The sequence below is a fragment of the Apodemus sylvaticus genome, chromosome 16 (assembly GCF_947179515.1).
Source record: "Apodemus sylvaticus chromosome 16, mApoSyl1.1, whole genome shotgun sequence".
In the NCBI taxonomy this organism is placed as follows: domain Eukaryota; kingdom Metazoa; phylum Chordata; class Mammalia; order Rodentia; family Muridae; genus Apodemus; species Apodemus sylvaticus.
The window spans coordinates 88,541,631-88,560,072 of record NC_067487.1 but is presented as its reverse complement, the minus strand read 5'-3'; the positions used below and the strand labels follow the sequence as shown (position 1 = coordinate 88,560,072).

The following is an 18,442-nucleotide window of genomic DNA, read 5'->3' as shown; positions in this document are numbered from 1 at the left end:
TACTATTTCTTAAACTTAATTAATGCCCATCCACTTAATTGAGACAGGTAAAACCAATGTCTACAATGAAGAGGCTGTGCCACATAGTTCAGCCTATTTGTCAGTTCCCCACTGGCAGCCTGCTGATCCATGAGATCAGTCCTGCTGTTAACCTTGTCAGAAATTCTAGGAACCCCATTGGAAGATGTTCAACACCCTCCTGAGGAGGATCCCATGGCTTCTCACAAAGATGTAATGCCAAATGGGATTACCTCCGAAAGGTATTATTCATGTACTTTATCATATCCACTTAAATGAAGAGTATCAACAGGGCCCTGCTCAACTTTTCACAAGGTAATTAAAGACCCAAAAGAGTTCTCTCAGCAGATAGGATCTCCTCTCTCTACAGGGCATTCCATCAACAAGACAGAAAGCAAGTCCCTGAGGCTATAGGCACCTTACTGCTGTTCTGTGAAATTCCCACTTTAACAATGGCTCCCTAGGTGGATACAAGAAAAGAAATATCAGAATCATGGAGAGAGGGAAGGAAGAAAATAATGTGGTTTGGAGAACATCTTGAGACTCTTCCTCTTCCTCACTCATATGGATTCGGGTGAGCCTAAATGGAACCTGTGATGCTATTGTCTTTTCATATTCCTATTCTGGCTGGATCCTGAGAGGGCTATGGGCATCCCTTTATTCCCTTTGGTCTTTCTTCAAGCATATTCAAAACACAGTATAGAATACAGAAATCATGCTTAGGAGATGGGAAGTTTAAAAAAGTGTGGTTGTATAACATATGTTCTTTAGCTTGACAAATCTCAGTTTCTTGCTTCCACTCACTCTCCATCCTCAGGTCAATTAGTCAAGAGTCACTATATTTCATAATATAATAGAAATGTTTATGATAATATTAATGTAGGCAGATAATATTTCATATAATTCCACTCCTTTTATGATACATAAGAAATAAAGATATTAAAAAGGAAATAAGAAATAAAATTGACAAAGAAATAAGAAAAAATTGACAAAGAAGGATTGTGTCTTATTTTTGTTATTAGAATGCATGAGTAAATATTTTTGTTTCCTCTTCCTTATACATTTCTGAAACTTGATGAGAGGACTTTAATCTGGGAATCTCTGTCAGGGCTGAGCAAAATGAAAATGAAAATTGTTATGAGATTCTATCCTTCAGTAGTCATAATTTCCAAGATTAGTAAAACAAAAGACAGCAAATGATAGCAAAGATGATGGGAAAAACCAAAGACTTTTGCTGTTGGTTAGAGTGAACACTGGACGAGTCCTTGTGAAATTCATTGTGGTGTTTTCCCAAAAGGAAGAAAGTAAATCAATGTTCCAAAAGATCCAGCTATATCAATATTTGGCATATATGCCATTGACTCTGTATGCTACTACAGATATTTCCTTATATATGTTTATTTCTGTTTTATTTATAATAACTAGAAAATGGAAACTGTCTAGATGTGCATCACCTGACAAACAGGTAGTAACAACATGTCACATTTACACAATCAAACAGCATTCATCCACTAAGAAAAGCAAAATCATGATACTTGCAGATGAATGGGCAGCACTAGGAAAAACTTGAGGAAGGTTGTTGTGATGTTGGCATGAAAATTGCCCAAGGCATCCTGTATGTTTGTGTTTTAGATATGATGGATACAGCCTAATTTATGCTTACACAATGTGGACTTAGAGAAGAAATCCATGCTGTTTTGAGAAAACTATTCTCCTATACAACCATATAACACAATGTCACTAATTAGTGTGGTTGTTACAAGCCAAGGCTTAAGCCAATATATTCCAAAAGGATTGAAAGATAAACAAATTTTGAGTGTGAATTCAATGTATCTCTCTCTTTTAAAATTATCTTTAATCTTCTTTTACTGGGCAGTCTTCATCCCTTTCCTGTTCTTCCTTCCTACAGTTCCTCTTCCCATTCATCCTGAAAGGATAAAAAATACATCCTAACTCTCCAATGACCCAAAAAGGTCAGAAGTTCGAGACCCTGCTCTTTGTTAGAAACTAGGTGAAAGGTCGCATTCCAGAGACTACCCTTAGTTATAATCTAGGCAAGAGGGCCTTGAGTTCCAGAGCTGAAACGGGCATGTGAACAAGCACACACACACACACACACACACACACACACACACACACACACACACACACACAAACACACCCTGAGAATTGCCCTTTTTATGTCTTTAAAGAATTAAAAATGGAAAAACCTCCCATGCTCATGGATCGGCAGCATTAATATAGTTAAAATGGCCATTTTGCCAAAAGCACTATAAAAATTCAACACATTACCCATCAAAATCTCAACTCAATTCTTCACAGAGTTAGAAAGAGCAATTCTCAAATTCATCTGGAATAACAAAAAAGCCAGGATAGCTAAAACTATTCTCAACAACAAAAGAAATTCTGGGGGAATCAGTATCCCTGACCTCAAGCAATACTACGGAGCAATAGTGTTAAAAACTGCATGGTATTGGTACAGTGACAGGCAGGAGGATCAATGGAACAGGATTGAAGATCCAGAAATGAACCCACACACCTATGGCCACTTGATCCTCGACAATGGGGCTGAAAACATCCAATGGAAAAAAGATAGCCTTTTCAACAAATGGTGCTGGTTCAACTGGAGGTCAGCATGCAGAAGAATGGGAATTGATCCATCCTTGTCTCCTTGTACTAAGCTTAACTCCAAATGGATCAAGGAACTCCACATAAAGCCAGACACTCTGAAGCTAATAGAAAAGAAACTGGGGAAGACCCTTGAGGACATAGGTACAGGGGGAAAGTTCCTGAACAGAACAACAATAGCTTATGCTCTAAGATCAAGAATTGACAAATGGGACCTCATAAAATTACAAAGTTTCTGTAAAGCAAAGGACACCATCAAAAGGACAAATCGGCAACCAACAAATTGGGAAAAGATCACCAATCCTACATCAGATAGAGGGCTAATATCCAATATATATAAAGAACTCACAAAGTTAGTCTCCAGAAAACCAAACAACCCTATTAGAAAATGGGGTACAGAGTTAAACAAATAATTCTCACCTGAAGAACTTCGGATGGGCTAGAGGCACCTTAAGAAGTGCTCAACATCATTAGTCATCAGGGAAATGCAAATCAAAACAACCCTGAGATTTCACCTTACACCAGTCAGAATGGCTAAGATTAAAATCTCAGGAGACAGCAGTTGTTGGCGAGGATGTGGAGAAGAGGAACACTCCTCCACTGCTGGTGGGGTTGCAAATTGGTACAACCACTCTGGAAATCAGTCTGGCGGTTCCTCAGAAAACTGGGCATGCCTCTTCTGGAAGATCCTGCTATACCACTCCTGGGCATATATCCAGAGGATTCCCTAGCATGTAATAAGGATATATGCTCCACTATGTTCATAGCAGCCCTATTGGTAATAGCCAGAAGCTGGAAAGAACCCAGGTATCCCTCAGCAGAAGAATGGATGCAAAAAAAATGTGGTATATACACAATGGAGTACTATTTAGCCATTAGAAACAATGAATTCATGAAATTCTTAGGCAAATGGATGGAGCTGGAGAACATCATACTAAGTGAGGTAACCCAGTCTCAAAAGATTGGTATGCACTCACTAATAAGTGGATATTAGCCTGGAAAACTGGAATACCCAAAACATAATCCACACATCAAATGAGGTACAAGAAGACTGGAGGAGTGGCCCCTGGTTCTGGAAAGACTCGGTGTAGCAGTATAAGGCAAAACCAGAACAGGGAAGTGGAAGGGGTGGGTGGGAGAACAGGGGGAGGGAAGGGAGCTTATGTGACTTTCGGAGAGTGGGGGCCCAGAAAAGGGGAAATCATTTGAAATATAAATAAAAATATATCAAATAAAATAAAAATACATCGTAAAACAAAAGAAAAAAGAGAGAAGAGACAATATCAAGGTAGAATATTGGACATACCTGGGGGAGTGAGAGAAACACTTATTTCATAAAGCAAAGGGTGCTTCTATAACATTTTGGGAGTTATCTTAGTACAGAATCTGATGGAGATGTTTGGGAAGGAATGGAAATCTAAGGAAAATAAATAACAATTACTTTTACTTCCTGTTCAGGTAAAAGTAAGTGTTAGTGTGGTTATTAACAATCCAGATAGGAGTCACTAGTCAATGAAGTGCCATTTTCTTTTCCTGTAGGCAAGGGAAATGACTCTAATCTCTGAACAAGATTAATTTTTATTAAATACTAATTTTGGTTTTGATCTTTTTGTTTGTTTGATTCTAACCACCAGGAATCCATATGTAATCTATCTTGAGTTGGGCAAATCTTGGGATTTTAGAATATATGGACTCTCTGATAACTAATTAGATTTAATTTTTAGGAGAACCTGGTTATTTCCTTGACCTCAACATAAATTAGCTACATAAACTTTATTGAATCCTAATAAGTGTGTGTCTTCTTCTATAGGCTTCAAAGATTCCTGTGATTTTTTTCATGCATTAGACTCTAAGGTTCACAGTGCTGATGAAATCTACATGCTGTCCTTTTCACATTCACTTTGAATAGGTTTAAAAAACTAGAAACTGAGAACATTTGGAGATGTATATATATCCTAATACTTTGGACAAATAGTTCTCATATTGTTGCACATATATTATTGTGGTTATCTATCTATCTGTCTATCAATCTATCTATCTATCTGTTTCTGAAAATATGTTATTCCTTACAATTTTTCAATTACAAAAAATATTTTTGAAGCCACTAAGTCTAAGAAAAGGCAATGTATGTTTCAGTGTGTCAAATGGCATGAGCCTTAGATAATTGACATCACAATTGTCCATCAGTCTGACTACTAAATGAGCCTCAGACCTCAGTAGTTTGTCTACCAACTTTAGTCACCAATTTGATGTTTAATAGGAAGAAGGCAAAATAAAATTTAAATTCTATTGAAAGATTCTCACTTCCAGGCTCCACAGAAAAGGTATTTTTATATCTACTTTGAATCTCAGACTAACCATATCAGGATTTGTTATCTATTTATTCCTCCACAAAATGGATTTCCCACTTCTTGGTCACTTTTTGGGAAAATATTATTTGTTGTTGTAAAAAATGCTGCATCTGTGATTTAAAGTCTCTTACTCTAATTTGATGGAAGTGATGAATCTCGGCCAATGTGGTGAAGGAGATAGTGTTACAGCGGTCTTGAATGACATCAGCTTTTGGACCTCTATCCTCCCTTCTTCCCCGTGTAGCCGACTCTCCTTTCCTTTGGTAAGAGCTCCTTTCTGAACATGGATGATGTCTGGGAAGTTGGCCAGGTGCCCCTGATACAGTGCTAACAGTCCATGACCAGGTCCATGGCCTGCCTGGGCTGCTCAGCGAAGAGATGGCTGATGGCATCATAGGCGTCTCCAGGGAAAGCAATGGCCTGGTTCAGACCCGTGGACAAGGCCTGCTGATGCAGCTTAAAGGCTTAGCTGCGGCCCAGGAAGGACTGGCCCACCTTCTGATGCTCCTTCTTGAAGCCAGTCACCTGCTTGCGTGCGCGAACTCGTTGGCAGTGTGGTTGAGCTGCAGCGCGCTGTCATCCATCTTGGGGAAGGATTTGAAGCAGTCTTTCTTGCTCTCCACCTCCTGCAGGTCGAGGGCTGCGGCAGGTGGTGTGCTCAGAGTGAGGAAGAAGTTGGAGCCACCATCTCATCCTTCTCAGCCTTCTGCTTACCCTGTTTCCAGGTCTTCTCATCAGTGCTGCTGGGACAGTTCAAGAAATGCTGGAAGACATGGCACTGCGCGAGCACAGGGTGGCTGGCCATGTGGTTCATCCAGCAGATCAGACCCTTCCTGCGCTTGGAGATGGAGTCCTCCTCTAAGCGCCTGGTGGCCTGCTTCTCGGGCAGATGGGGCACCGAGATGACGGGAAATTTCTCTGCCAGGCACGCACACAGCCAGTCCAAGTGCTGATAGCACCTGTGCGCGGGCACCTGGGTATGCATGAGCACCAGCTTGTAAGAGATGCAACTCTTCAGTCCTTGAACTTGGTCTGCTCGGTGGGGTCGTAGATGGTGCACTGGAAAGGGTAGGGGTTCTCTTGCCACTCGGGCCGTAGGGACCCAGCACCATGCACAGATTGTCCCCATCCTTCACAAAGCCTGACACCTCTCTCAGCACCAAGGCCTCCCGGCCCGACCTGACCGAGGTGGAGAAGTGATTGAGGTTGAGGCTCACTGTGGCGGAGCTCTTGGCTCCAGACACTTGCTGAGGTGGGGGTGCCGAGACGCCGGGTGAGCCCAGCGACAGGTCCCAGCGTGTGGACAGAGGTACCCGCTGGCCGCGCTGCCGCCCGCCGCTGCCGAGCCTGCAAGGTCTGGGTATGCGCCGCTGCCCAGTGCACCTGGCTTGTCGGCCACCGTGGAGCTGTCGTCCCACTCGTCCTCCCAGTCATCATCACTGCCTAGGCTGGCCTGGTGACCCTGGAGGAGCTGCTGGGGCGACGGCTGTAGGGCGCCCCTGCTGGAAGGAAGCTGGCGATGCCAGCTGCCAGGAGCTGGAAGGTGGCGGGCGGCACGTCGGGCAGAGGCTCAAAGCCGCTGGGCGGCACATTGGCGGAGCGGGCTGAGCTCCCTGGCTGCCTTGGGCTGGTGGGCCAGGCTCGGTTTTGCAAATCACCTGTACAGAGGAGGTCAGGAAGAGACCGCGGTGGCCATGGCTGCTGATCCCTTCGAGCCAGCCCTCCAAGTCCTGCTCACTGCACAAGCTCAACACCTCCTGCTCCTGCAGTGAGATCTCAACAGGGTTCTTGAATTTAAAGCTTTAGAGCGCCAGGGCAAGCAGCACCACCTTCCCAAGCCCCGTGCCCCGAGTTCGGGCCAGTCAGAGGGCCCAGTGGTCACTATCCGCGTCCCTGAACACAAAGGGAGCTTGGAAGGAGCTTAGAAGGAGCTTGGAAGGCAGCACAAGGTCCGCTTCCTGCTCTGCTCTCGCCCTCCCTGCAGATCTGCTCTGCTAGCAGGAGCTACTGCTGCACAGGCCCCTTCTGGCCAGGGTGGGGCCCGGGCCTCCCCACAAGGTTTTCTTACCACTGGCCCTTTACATGTCTGTGCCTAAATGAGTACAGAAAGTGAATCTCTAAGTGTCCTTGTTGCAATGCTTACATTCCATTCCACATCTGTCCCAGACACACACTTTTTCTTCACTTCTCCTATTAGATCCTTCCCTATTATTCTCACCTCTCCTTGCTTGTTGGTCTAAGTGAAGACACAGATTAGGTCTTTTCATATCACAGCTGGCCCTGTACACAAAGACACAACCCAATCCCCAGACCGACTTGCTGCTGGCCAATGCAGAGTTGTAAGTGAGGTGGTACTATCAGTACAGGACTAGGCTGAGGGGCCAGGTCATCACTTGTAAATGTTCCTAGATCAAAACATGAGGAGGACACAAAGCATTCTAATCTCCAATGCTCTGTAGAGTAGAAATTAATTTATGGACAGTGGGTGAGGCTCCAGACATGGCTCAGTACTGAAAAAAACATCTCATTCAATCGGAACTTATTTGATCTCAGCACCTATATGTTTGCACATAAGTTCTCTACTCAATTTCTAATTTCCTTGGGTGACCTTGGTTCTAATAATGAATTCATATACCTACATATCGACCAAAAATTCACATGCACAAAGTCTTCTGAAAAAAATAGAAATCCATGAACATAGAACTCTGTAACCGTGTACCAGCTCATGAGCCTGCCTGGGTCTCCTCAGTCTTGATGCATGTACCTAAGGGGAGGTGGGGTGGGGGATCAGGCAGAGAACCCATGGGGAAGTAGAGAGTGTGGAGTTCTAGGGGAAGCTTAAAGTCCCTGAAAATCCCAAGACAGCAAGAGATGGAGAATATGGAATATTTTAGCCTGGTGTATATGGACTTCCTACTCAGCCATTAGCTCTCCTTGATTTGAATCAGAGAAAGAATAATAGTATTTATGTTGTAGACTCTGAATGTGTTTTCTGAGGAGACCTCATGGCTACAAGTTGAGAACCTGTTGGAGATAATAAAAGATAGAAAATCTTGCCAATTTTCCTATTGTTTAGCGTCCTGAGCATAGGCCCCTCAGGAGTTGCTCTAGGAGTTTAGTGTGACTGGGATAAACTACATATATATGTTTTGGGCTGAGTTAAATGCCAAATTTAAACAGTGCCTGAAGGAACATGGGATGCGGAAACTCAGCAATGAAGAAGGAACAAATGTTCTGAACTTCATGATAGTTTAGGTAGAAAGTTGCTAATATCTTTCCTTTCTTTTTCACTAAGGTTCAAGGTAATCAGATAAGTCACCCAGAAGACAAAAAGTATGCTATTCTGCCTTACATCTCAAGTCCTGCTTCTTGGGATAGAGAGAGAAGTACACGAAGACATCTAGCCAGTTTGGATTACATAGTTAGACCTGATCGCAAGTAAAGCCAATTCTAGAGAGGAGAGAAGGGCTGTGCTGATATGTTGGTGATTCTCCATCCACAAGCAAAGAACCTCTCAGGTGATTTCATTAACACACTTAAAGAGCAGTTTATCCTCCTTGCTGCTGACATTTTCCTGTTAGCATAGTAAGAGGCATTTTTAGTCTATGAGGTATCAGGTACAGTGACCTGTCTGAATGACAATCATGCATTTTTGAGGTAGGATATCCATATAAGGCAGGCTGGCCACATGATTTTCTTGCCTCAGGTTCAGTGAGCTTTGAGTGACAGTGATGTTGATGTTCTATTTAGGCCAGGGTTACTGATATAGCATGCTCAAGTTCTGGAGAACCAAACTCCACACATCACCAATATAGCTGCCATAAGCTAAAAGATACTAAATAGTTTAAAGACACAGGTGACAAGAAAGACTCATTGATCACAAGCTCTGTTGCTGTGATCTCTTAGGCGACTTACCTTTAAATGGTCAAGAGAGATTCAGAGGGAGCAGCGGGATGAAGTTCTCCACAGACTGACTGGAGCCACCTGAGGAGACAGAGATTCTAAGATGAATGAGGGAAGTGGCATGCCTGTCACTTACTGTTGAGTGCCTCTCCCCTCTGCATTGTGAGAGCACTATGCATCTATCTCCATCTGTGACATGGCTTTCTAGATAGACGTACCAGGCTGAAAGACTGGCCACCACACTGGTCCTGCAGTTGGCATCCCAGGACCCTTACAGATTTTATCCAGAGATATCTGAAAGAGAGAACATGATTGGACAGCTGTTAGGGTCCCACACATTTTGTTTGAAGTCCAGGAAAAGGAGGAAGCAGTGGATGCCACAGTTATTTATCATGAACTAACACACAAGTCTGGTTTCATGGTGACTCACGGCGGTTTCTCAAGAGTACAGTAGAGAAAATAGCTATACAATTGTAAACAACCATTTTGCAGTATGTGTGTCTACATGTGCCTCTCTGTCACGGGAGGTTTCTCCAATTGTGTGTGATACATGAGTATGTACAGAGATGAGGGTCTCCATGAGTGAGAGATTATGCTTGTAGATGTGAGCATTCATACATGTGTACTTAGTCCTGTGTGGGCTTTCTCTGCCTTTATGCATACAGCACAATGAATAAATCAAAGACTTTGATCTCAGGGGCTCTATTGCTGCCCTGAAGCCTGTTACCAAGGCTCAAAGGGTATTTGAGCAAGAGAAAGATGTGGGAAGGCTGGGCTATACTTGTCAGGCAGGAAGGTCAATTGAGTTTGGAAGAGGGATGGAAGCTTCTCTGGATTCCCCTATTTAGGAAACCATGAAATTATCTATCAGTTTAATCATCCAAACACCCAAGAAGCTGCATCACATACTGTTTTGCAGGTGTGTATTGTTGTGAGCATAGGTGAAAGCAGGGCTTTTCACAGAGCAGCTTACAGCATGAATAAAACATAGATTTCTGGATAGATCAAAGCTGTAGGCATTTTGATGGGATAGATCATTTCAACTTACTTCAGGTTGTACAACAATCTACCTACCCATTTGGTTCTCGCTGTTTACAGCTCTGTTCCCTATCTTCTGCTTCCATCAGTATCTTTTCATACTCCTGCATCTGCTTTTGTCCCGTCTGTCTGTCTTGTGCCCTGGTCAACCCCAGTAGTTTTGACCTTTCTATTGGCTGTCAGATATTGGTAATTAGCAATCAGCAGTAAGGCAGTGCCAGAATATCTATTGGATTGCCACCAGGCAATGACATTCATATTTTGAGCAACTGTAGATCAGCAAATTTTAAAATCTAAAACACAGTGATGGTTCAGAAATGACAGCATCAAACTCCTGCCATCACTTAGCTCTTTGTCACTACAGATTTAACAATTGAAAATACAGAGATGCACCTTCATCTCTGTAAGGAATGTCACCTGAACAGTGGTGGATATGTGCAAACAGCATGCAAATGTAGAGGTCAGAAGACAATTTCAGATGTTGCTTTATGTTACCTTCCACTTTCATAGTTGTGAGCCAGCTTATGAGGTACTAGAAACTAAAGTTGGATCTTCTGCAAGAGCAGTACATGCTCTTAATCACTAAAGCATCTCTCTAACTCTCATCTAAGATACTTAGCATTTATTGGCTTGTTTGTTTGATATGGATCACTAAAGGGATAAAGGTTTGGAGGCCAGCAGATAATTTCAGGAAGGGAGTTCTCTTTTAGATCTGTATATTTAATTTGAGAATGAAACTTAGGTTACCAAACAGAAAAGCTCAACAAAGTAAGACTTCGCAAACAGACAGAAGGAAAGAGCTCAAGAGAAGACACAAGAAACTGAGACATATTTTTACACATTCAGGAGTCCTATAAAAATACTAAACTGAAAGACAGGTTTGGGGAAGACTTGTTTGCACACCCCAGTACACCCTATGTTTGCTGCCTCACTGTCTGTGTATACAAATAAGCTTTGATCAGTTGACTTAGAAGGCTTTGTTCTCCTTGTGTCTAGTCTATCCTATGGAAAGTATACTATTTATTCTTATTTTACTACTTCAGGATTTCCTGAACTCTGAGGAGAGGTATTTAATTGAAGTATCTCATATCGAGTGGTGTGCTGCTCTGTCTCTCTCTCTCTCTCTCTCTCTCTCTCTCTCTCTCTCTCTCTCTCTCTCTCTCTCTTTTCTCTGTGGTAAGCATACCACGTTATAAGGAAATACAGTGTTGCAGAGTAAAGACAAATACTTACGTATTGGAAACACTTTAAGAGAAGAAATAACGCATCGTACAATATTAACTTGTATCTCCTAAACAACACGTTGTAACTCGAAAAGATTTGGAAACTGCCCTGTGCCTTCTCTTTTGAGGCTACACACTCAGACATACATGCAACATGAAAACTTTTCGACTTACAACGTGTTCTTTAGGAAAAACAAGATAATTTCGCACGATGCGGGATTTCCTTAAAACGTGATTTTCTGAAAAATTTTGATGAAAGAAAATTCTCCTTTTGGTTCTCTTTAGATGCTACATGTTAAGACGTACACGCCACAACAATTCTTTTCGAGTTACAAGGTGTAGTTTTGGAGATACAAGCTAATTTTGTACGATGCGTTGTTTCTTCTCGTAAAGTGTTTTCAATACGTACGTATTTGTCTTTTATCTCCAAAATTGTACTTCCTTATAACGGGGTATTCTACAATATTCTTTCGAGAGAAAACTCTCCTGTGCCTTCTCTTTTGAGGCTACACATTTAAACATACACGCAACATGAAAGCTTTTCGACTTACAACGTGTTGTTTAGGAAAAACAAGATAATTTCGCACGATGCGGGATTTCCTTAAAACGTGATTTTCTGAAAAATTTTGACGAAAGAAAATTCTCCTTTTGGTTCTCTTTAGATGCTACATGTTAAGACGTACACGCCACAACAATTCTTTTCGAGTTACAACGTGTAGTTTTGGAGATACAAGCTAATTTTGTACGATGCGTTATTTCTTCTCGTAATGTGTTTTCAATACGTACGTACTTGTCTTTACTCTGCAAAATTGTATTTCCTTATAACGTGGTATTCTACAATATTCTTTCGACAGAAAACTCTCCTGTGCCTTCTGTTTTGAGGCTACACACTTAGACATTCACGCAACACGAAAGCTTTTCGAGTTACAACGTGTTGTTTAGGAAAAACAAGATAATTTCGCACGATGCGGGATTTCCTTAAAACGTGATTTTCTGAAAAATTTTGACGAAAGAAAATTCTCCTTTGGGCTCTCTTTTCAGACTACACGTTAAGACGTACACGCCACACCAATTCTTTTCGAGTTACAACGTGTAGTTTTGGAGATACAAGCTAATTTTGTACTATGCGTTATTTCTTCTCCTAAAGAGTTTCCAATGCGTACCTTTATGTCTTTACTCTGCAAAACTGTATTTCCTTATGAAGTGGTATTCTTACATATTCTTTCGAGAGAAAACTCTCCTGTGCCTTCTCTTTTGAGGCTACACACTTAGACATACACGCAACATGAAAGCTTTTCGACTTACAACGTGTTGTTTAGGAAAAACAAGATAATTTCGCACGATGCGGGATTTCCATAAATCGTGATTTTCTGAAAAATTTTGACGAAAGAAAATTCTCCTTTTGGTTCTCTTTAGATGCTACATGTTCAGACGTACATGCCACAACAATTCTTTTCGAGTTACAACGTGTAGTTTTGGAAATACAAGCTAATTTTGTATGATGCGTTGTTTCTTCTCGTAAAGTGTTTTCAATACGTACGTATTTGTCTTTACTCTGCAAAATTGTACTTCCTTATAACGGGGTATTCTACAATATTCTTTCGAGAGAAAACTGTCCTGTGCCTTCTCTTTTGAGGCTACACACTTAGACATACACGCAACATGAAAGCTTTTCGACTTACAACGTGTTGTTTAGGAAAAACAAGATAATTTCGCACGATGTGGGATTTCCTTAAAACGTGATTTTCTGAAAAATTTTGACGAAAGAAAATTCTCCTTTTGGTTCTCTTTAGATGCTACATGTTAAGACGTACACGCCACAACAATTCTTTTCGAGTTACAACGTGTAGTTTTGGAGATACAAGCTAATTTTGTTCGATGCGTTATTCCTTCTCGTAAAGAGTTTCCAATACGTACATATATGTCTTTACTCTGCAATACTGTATTTCCTTAGGAAGTGGTATTCTTACATATTCTTTCGAGAGAAAACTCTCCTGTGCCTTCTCTTTTGAGGCTACGCACTTAGACATACACGCAACATGAAAGCTTTTCCACTTACAACGTGTTGTTTAGGAAAAACAAGATAATTTCGCACGATGCGGGATTTCCTTAAAACGTGATTTTCTGAAAAATTTTGACGAAAGAAAATTCTCCTTTTGGTTCTCTTTAGATGCTACATGTTAAGACGTACACGCCACAACAATTCTTTTCGAGTGACAACGTGTAGTTTTGGAGATACAAGCTAATTTTGTACGATGCGTTGTTTCTTCTCGTAAAGTGTTTTCAATACGTACGTATTTGTCTTTACTCTGCAAAATTGTACTTCCTTATAACGGTGTATTCTACAATATTCTTTCGAGAGAAAACTCTCCTGTACCTTCTCTTTTGAGGCTACACACTTAGACATACACGCAACATGAAAGCTTTTCGACTTACAACGTGTTGTTTAGGAAAAACAAGATAATTTCGCACGATGCTGGATTTCCTTAAAACGTGATTTTCTGAAAAATTTTGACGAAAGAAAATTCTCCTTTTGGTTCTCTTTAGATGCTACATGTTAAGACGTACACACCACAACAATTCTTTTCGAGATACAACATGTAGTTTTGGAGATACAAGCTAACTTTGTACTATGCGTTATTTCTTCTCATAAAGAGTTTCCAATGCGTACGTATATGTCTTTACTCTGCAAAACTGTATTTCCTTATGAAGTGGTATTCTTACATATCCTTTCGAGAGAAAACTGTCCTGTGCCTTCTCTTTTGAGGCTACACACTTAGACATACACGCAACATGAAAGCTTTTCGACTTACAACGTGTTGTTTAGGAAAAACAAGATAATTTCGCACGATGCGGGATTTCCTTAAAACGTGATTTTCTGAAAAATTTTGACGAAAGAAAATTCTCCTTTTGGTTCTCTTTAGATGCTACATGTTAAGACGTACACGCCACAACAATTCTTTTCGAGTTACAACGTGTAGTTTTGGAGATACAAGCTAATTTTGTACGATGCGTTATTTCTTCTCGTAAAGAGTTTCCAATACGTACGTATATGCCTTTACTCTGCAAAACTGTATTTCCTTATGAAGTGGTATTCTTACATATTCTTTCGAGAGAAAACTCTCCTGTGCCTTCTCTTTTGAGGCTACACACTTAGACATACACGCAACATGAAAGCTTTTCGACTTACAACGTGTTGTTTAGGAAAAACAAGATAATTTCGCACGATGCGGGATTTCCTTTAAACGTGATTTTCTGAAAAATTTTGACGAAAGAAAATTCTCCTTTTGGTTCTCTTTAGATGCTACATGTTAAGACGTACACGCCACAACAATTCTTTTCGAGTTACAAGGTGTAGTTTTGGAGATACAAGCTAATTTTGTACGGTGAGTTATTATTTCTCGTAATGTGTTTTCAATACGTACGTATTTTCTTTACTCTGCAAAATTGTATTTCCTTATAACGTGGTTTTCTACAATATTCTTTCGACAGAAAACTCTCCTGTGCCTTATGTTTTGAGGCTACACAGTTAGACATTCACGCAACACGAAAGCTTTTCGAGTTACAATGTGTTGTTTAGGAAAAACAAGATAATTTCGCACGATGCGGGATTTCCTTAAAACGTGATTTTCTGAAAAATTTTGAAGAAAGAAAATTCTCCTTTGGGCTCTCTTTTCAGACTACACCTTAAGACGTACACGCCACACCAATTCTTTTCGAGTTACAACGTGCAGTTTTAGAGATACAAGCTAATTTTGTACTATGCGTTATTTCTTCTCGTAAAGATTTTCCAATGCGTACGTATATGTCTTTACTCTGCAAAACTGTATTTCCTTAGGAAGTGGTATTCTTACATATTCTTTCGAGATAAAACTCTCCTGTGCCTTCTCTTTTGAGGCTACACACTTAGACATACACGCAACATGAAAGCTTTTCGACTTACAACGTGTTGTTTAGGAAAAACAAGATAATTTCGCACGATGCGGGATTTCCTTAAATCGTGATTTTCTGAAAAATTTTGACGAAAGAAAATTCTCCTTTTGTTTCTCTTTAGATGCTGCATGTTCAGACGTACATGCCACAACAATTCTTTTCGAGTTACAACGTGTAGTTTTGGAGATACAAGCTAATTTTGTACGATGCGTTGTTTCTTCTCGTAAAGTGTTTTCAATACGTACGTATTTGTCTTTACTCTGCAAAATTGTACTTCCTTATAACGGGGTATTCTACAATATTCTTTCGAGAGAAAACTCTCCTGTGCCTTCTCTTTTGAGGCTACACACTTAGACATACACGCAACATGAAAGCTTTTCGACTTACAACGTGTTGTTTAGGAAAAACAAGATAATTTCGCACGATGCGGGATTTCCTTAAAACGTGATTTTCTGAAAAATTTTGACCAAAGAAAATTCTCCTTTTGGTTCTCTTTAGATGCTACATGTTAAGATGTACACGCCACAACAATTCTTTTCGAGATACAACATGTAGTTTTGGAGATACAAACTAATTTTGTACTATGCGTTATTTCTTCTCGTAAAGAGTTTCCAATGCGTACGTATATGTCTTTAGTCTGCAAAACTGTATTTCCTTATGAAGTGGTATTCTTACATATCCTTTCGAGAGAAAACTGTCCTGTGCCTTCTCTTTTGAGGCTACACACTTAGACATACACGCAACATGAAAGCTTTTCGACTTACAACGTGTTGTTTAGGAAAAACAAGATAATTTCGCACGATGCGGGATTTCCTTAAAACGTGATTTTCTGAAAAATTTTGACGAAAGGAAATTCTCCTTTTGGTTCTCTTTAGATGCTACATGTTAAGACGTACACACCACAACAATTCTTTTCGAGTGACAACGTGTAGTTTTGGAGATACAAGCTAATTTTGTACGATGAGTTATTTTTTCTTGTAATGTGTTTTCAATACGTACGTATTTTCTTTATTCTGCGAAATTGTATTTCCTTATAACGTGGTATTCTACAATATTCTTTCGACAGAAAACTCTCCTGTGCCTTCTGTTTTGAGGCTACACACTTAGACATTCACGCAACACGAAAGCTTTTCGACTTACAACGTGTTGTTTAGGAAAAACAAGATAATTTCGCACGATGCGGGATTTCCTTAAAACATGATTTTCTGAAAAATTTTGACGAAAGAAAATTCTCCTTTTGGTTCTCTTTAGATGCTACATGTTAAGACGTACACGCCACAACAATTCTTTGCGAGTTACAACGTGTAGTTTTGGAGATACAAGCTAATTTTGTACGATGCGTTGTTTCTTCTCTTAAAGTGTTTTCAATACGTACGTATTTGTCTTTACTCTGCAAAATTGTACTTCCTTATAACGGTGTATTCTACAATATTCTTTCGAGAGAAAACTCTCCTGTGCCTTCTCTTTTGAGGCTACACACTTAGACATACACGCAACATGAAAGCTTTTCGACTTACAACGTGTTGTTTAGGAAAAACAAGATAATTTCGCACGATGCGGGATTTCCTTAAAACGTGATTTTCTGAAAAATTTTGACGAAAGAAAATACTCCTTTTGGTTCTCTTTAGATGCTACATGTTAAGACGTACACGCCACAACAATTCTTTTCGAGTTACAACGTGTAGTTTTGGAGATACAAGCTAATTTTGTACGATGCGTTATTCCTTCTCGTAAAGAGTTTCCAATACGTACATATATGTCTTTACTCTGCAATACTGTATTTCCTTAGGAAGTGGTATTCTTACATATTCTTTCGAGAGAAAACTCTCCTGAGCCTTCTCTTTTGAGGCTACACACTTAGACATACACGCAACATGAAAGCTTTTCGACTTACAACGTGTTGTTTAGGAAAAACAAGATAATTTCGCACGATGCGGGATTTCCTTAAAACGTGATTTTCAGAAAAATTTTGACCAAAGAAAATTCTCCTTTTGGTTCTCTTTAGATGCTACATGTTAAGACGTACACACCACAACAATTCTTTTCGAGATACAACATGTAGTTTTGGAGATACAAGCTAACTTTGTACTATGCGTTATTTCTTCTCATAAATAGTTTCCAATGCGTACGTATATGTCTTTACTCTGCAAAACTGTATTTCCTTATGAAGTGGTATTCTTACATATCCTTTCGAGAGAAAACTGTCCTGTGCCTTCTCTTTTGAGGCTACACACTTAGACATACACGCAACATGAAAGCTTTTCGACTTACAACGTGTTGTTTAGGAAAAACAAGATAATTTCGCACGATGCGGGATTTCCTTAAAACGTGATTTTCTGAAAAATTTTGACGAAAGAAAATTCTCCTTTTGGTTCTCTTTAGATGCTACATGTTAAGACGTACACGCCACAACAATTCTTTTCGAGTTACAACGTGTAGTTTTGGAGATACAAGCTAATTTTGTACGATGCGTTATTTCTTCTCGTAAAGAGTTTCCAATACGTACGTATATGTCTTTACTCTGCAAAACTGTATTTCCTTATGAAGTGGTATTCTTACATATTCTTTCGAGAGAAAACTCTCCTGTGCCTTCTCTTTTGAGGCTACACACTTAGACATACACGCAACATGAAAGCTTTTCGACTTACAACGTGTTGTTTAGGAAAAACAAGATAATTTCGCACGATGCGGGATTTCCTTAAAACGTGATTTTCTGAAAAATTTTGACGAAAGAAAATTCTCCTTTTGATTCTCTTTAGATGCTACATGTTAAGACGTACACGCCACAACAATTCTTTTCGAGTTACAAGGTGTAGTTTTGGAGATACAAGCTAATTTTGTACGATGCGTTGTTTCTTCTCGTAAAGTGTTTTCAATACGTACGTATTTGTCTTTACTCTCCAAAATTGTACTTCCTTATAACGGGGTATTCTACAATATTCTTTCAAGAGAAAACTGTCCTGTGCCTTCTCTTTTGAGGCTACACACTTAGACATACACGCAACATGAAAGCTTTTCGACTTACAACGTGTTGTTTAGGAAAAACAAGATAATTTCGCACGATGCGGGATTTCCTTAAAACGTGATTTTCTGAAAAATTTTGACGAAAGAAAATTCTCCTTTTGGTTCTCTTTAGATGCTACATGTTAAGACGTACACGCCACAACAATTCTTTTCGAGATACAACATGTAGTTTTGGAGATATAAGCTAATTTTGTACTATGCGTTATTTCTTCTCGTAAAGAGTTTCCAATGTGTACGTATATGTCTTTACTCTGCAAAACTGTATTTCCTTATGAAGTGGTATTCTTACATATCCTTTCGAGAGAAAACTGTCCTGTGCCTTCT

The 18,442-nt window shown here is 40.0% G+C and overlaps 1 pseudogene; it reads right to left on the bottom strand.

Moving 5' to 3' along the window:
• Positions 1–5,026: 5,026 nt before the first annotated feature.
• LOC127666709 (sorting nexin-18-like) overlaps positions 5,027–18,442 on the bottom strand; it is a 41,435-nt pseudogene continuing 28,019 nt past the window's right edge.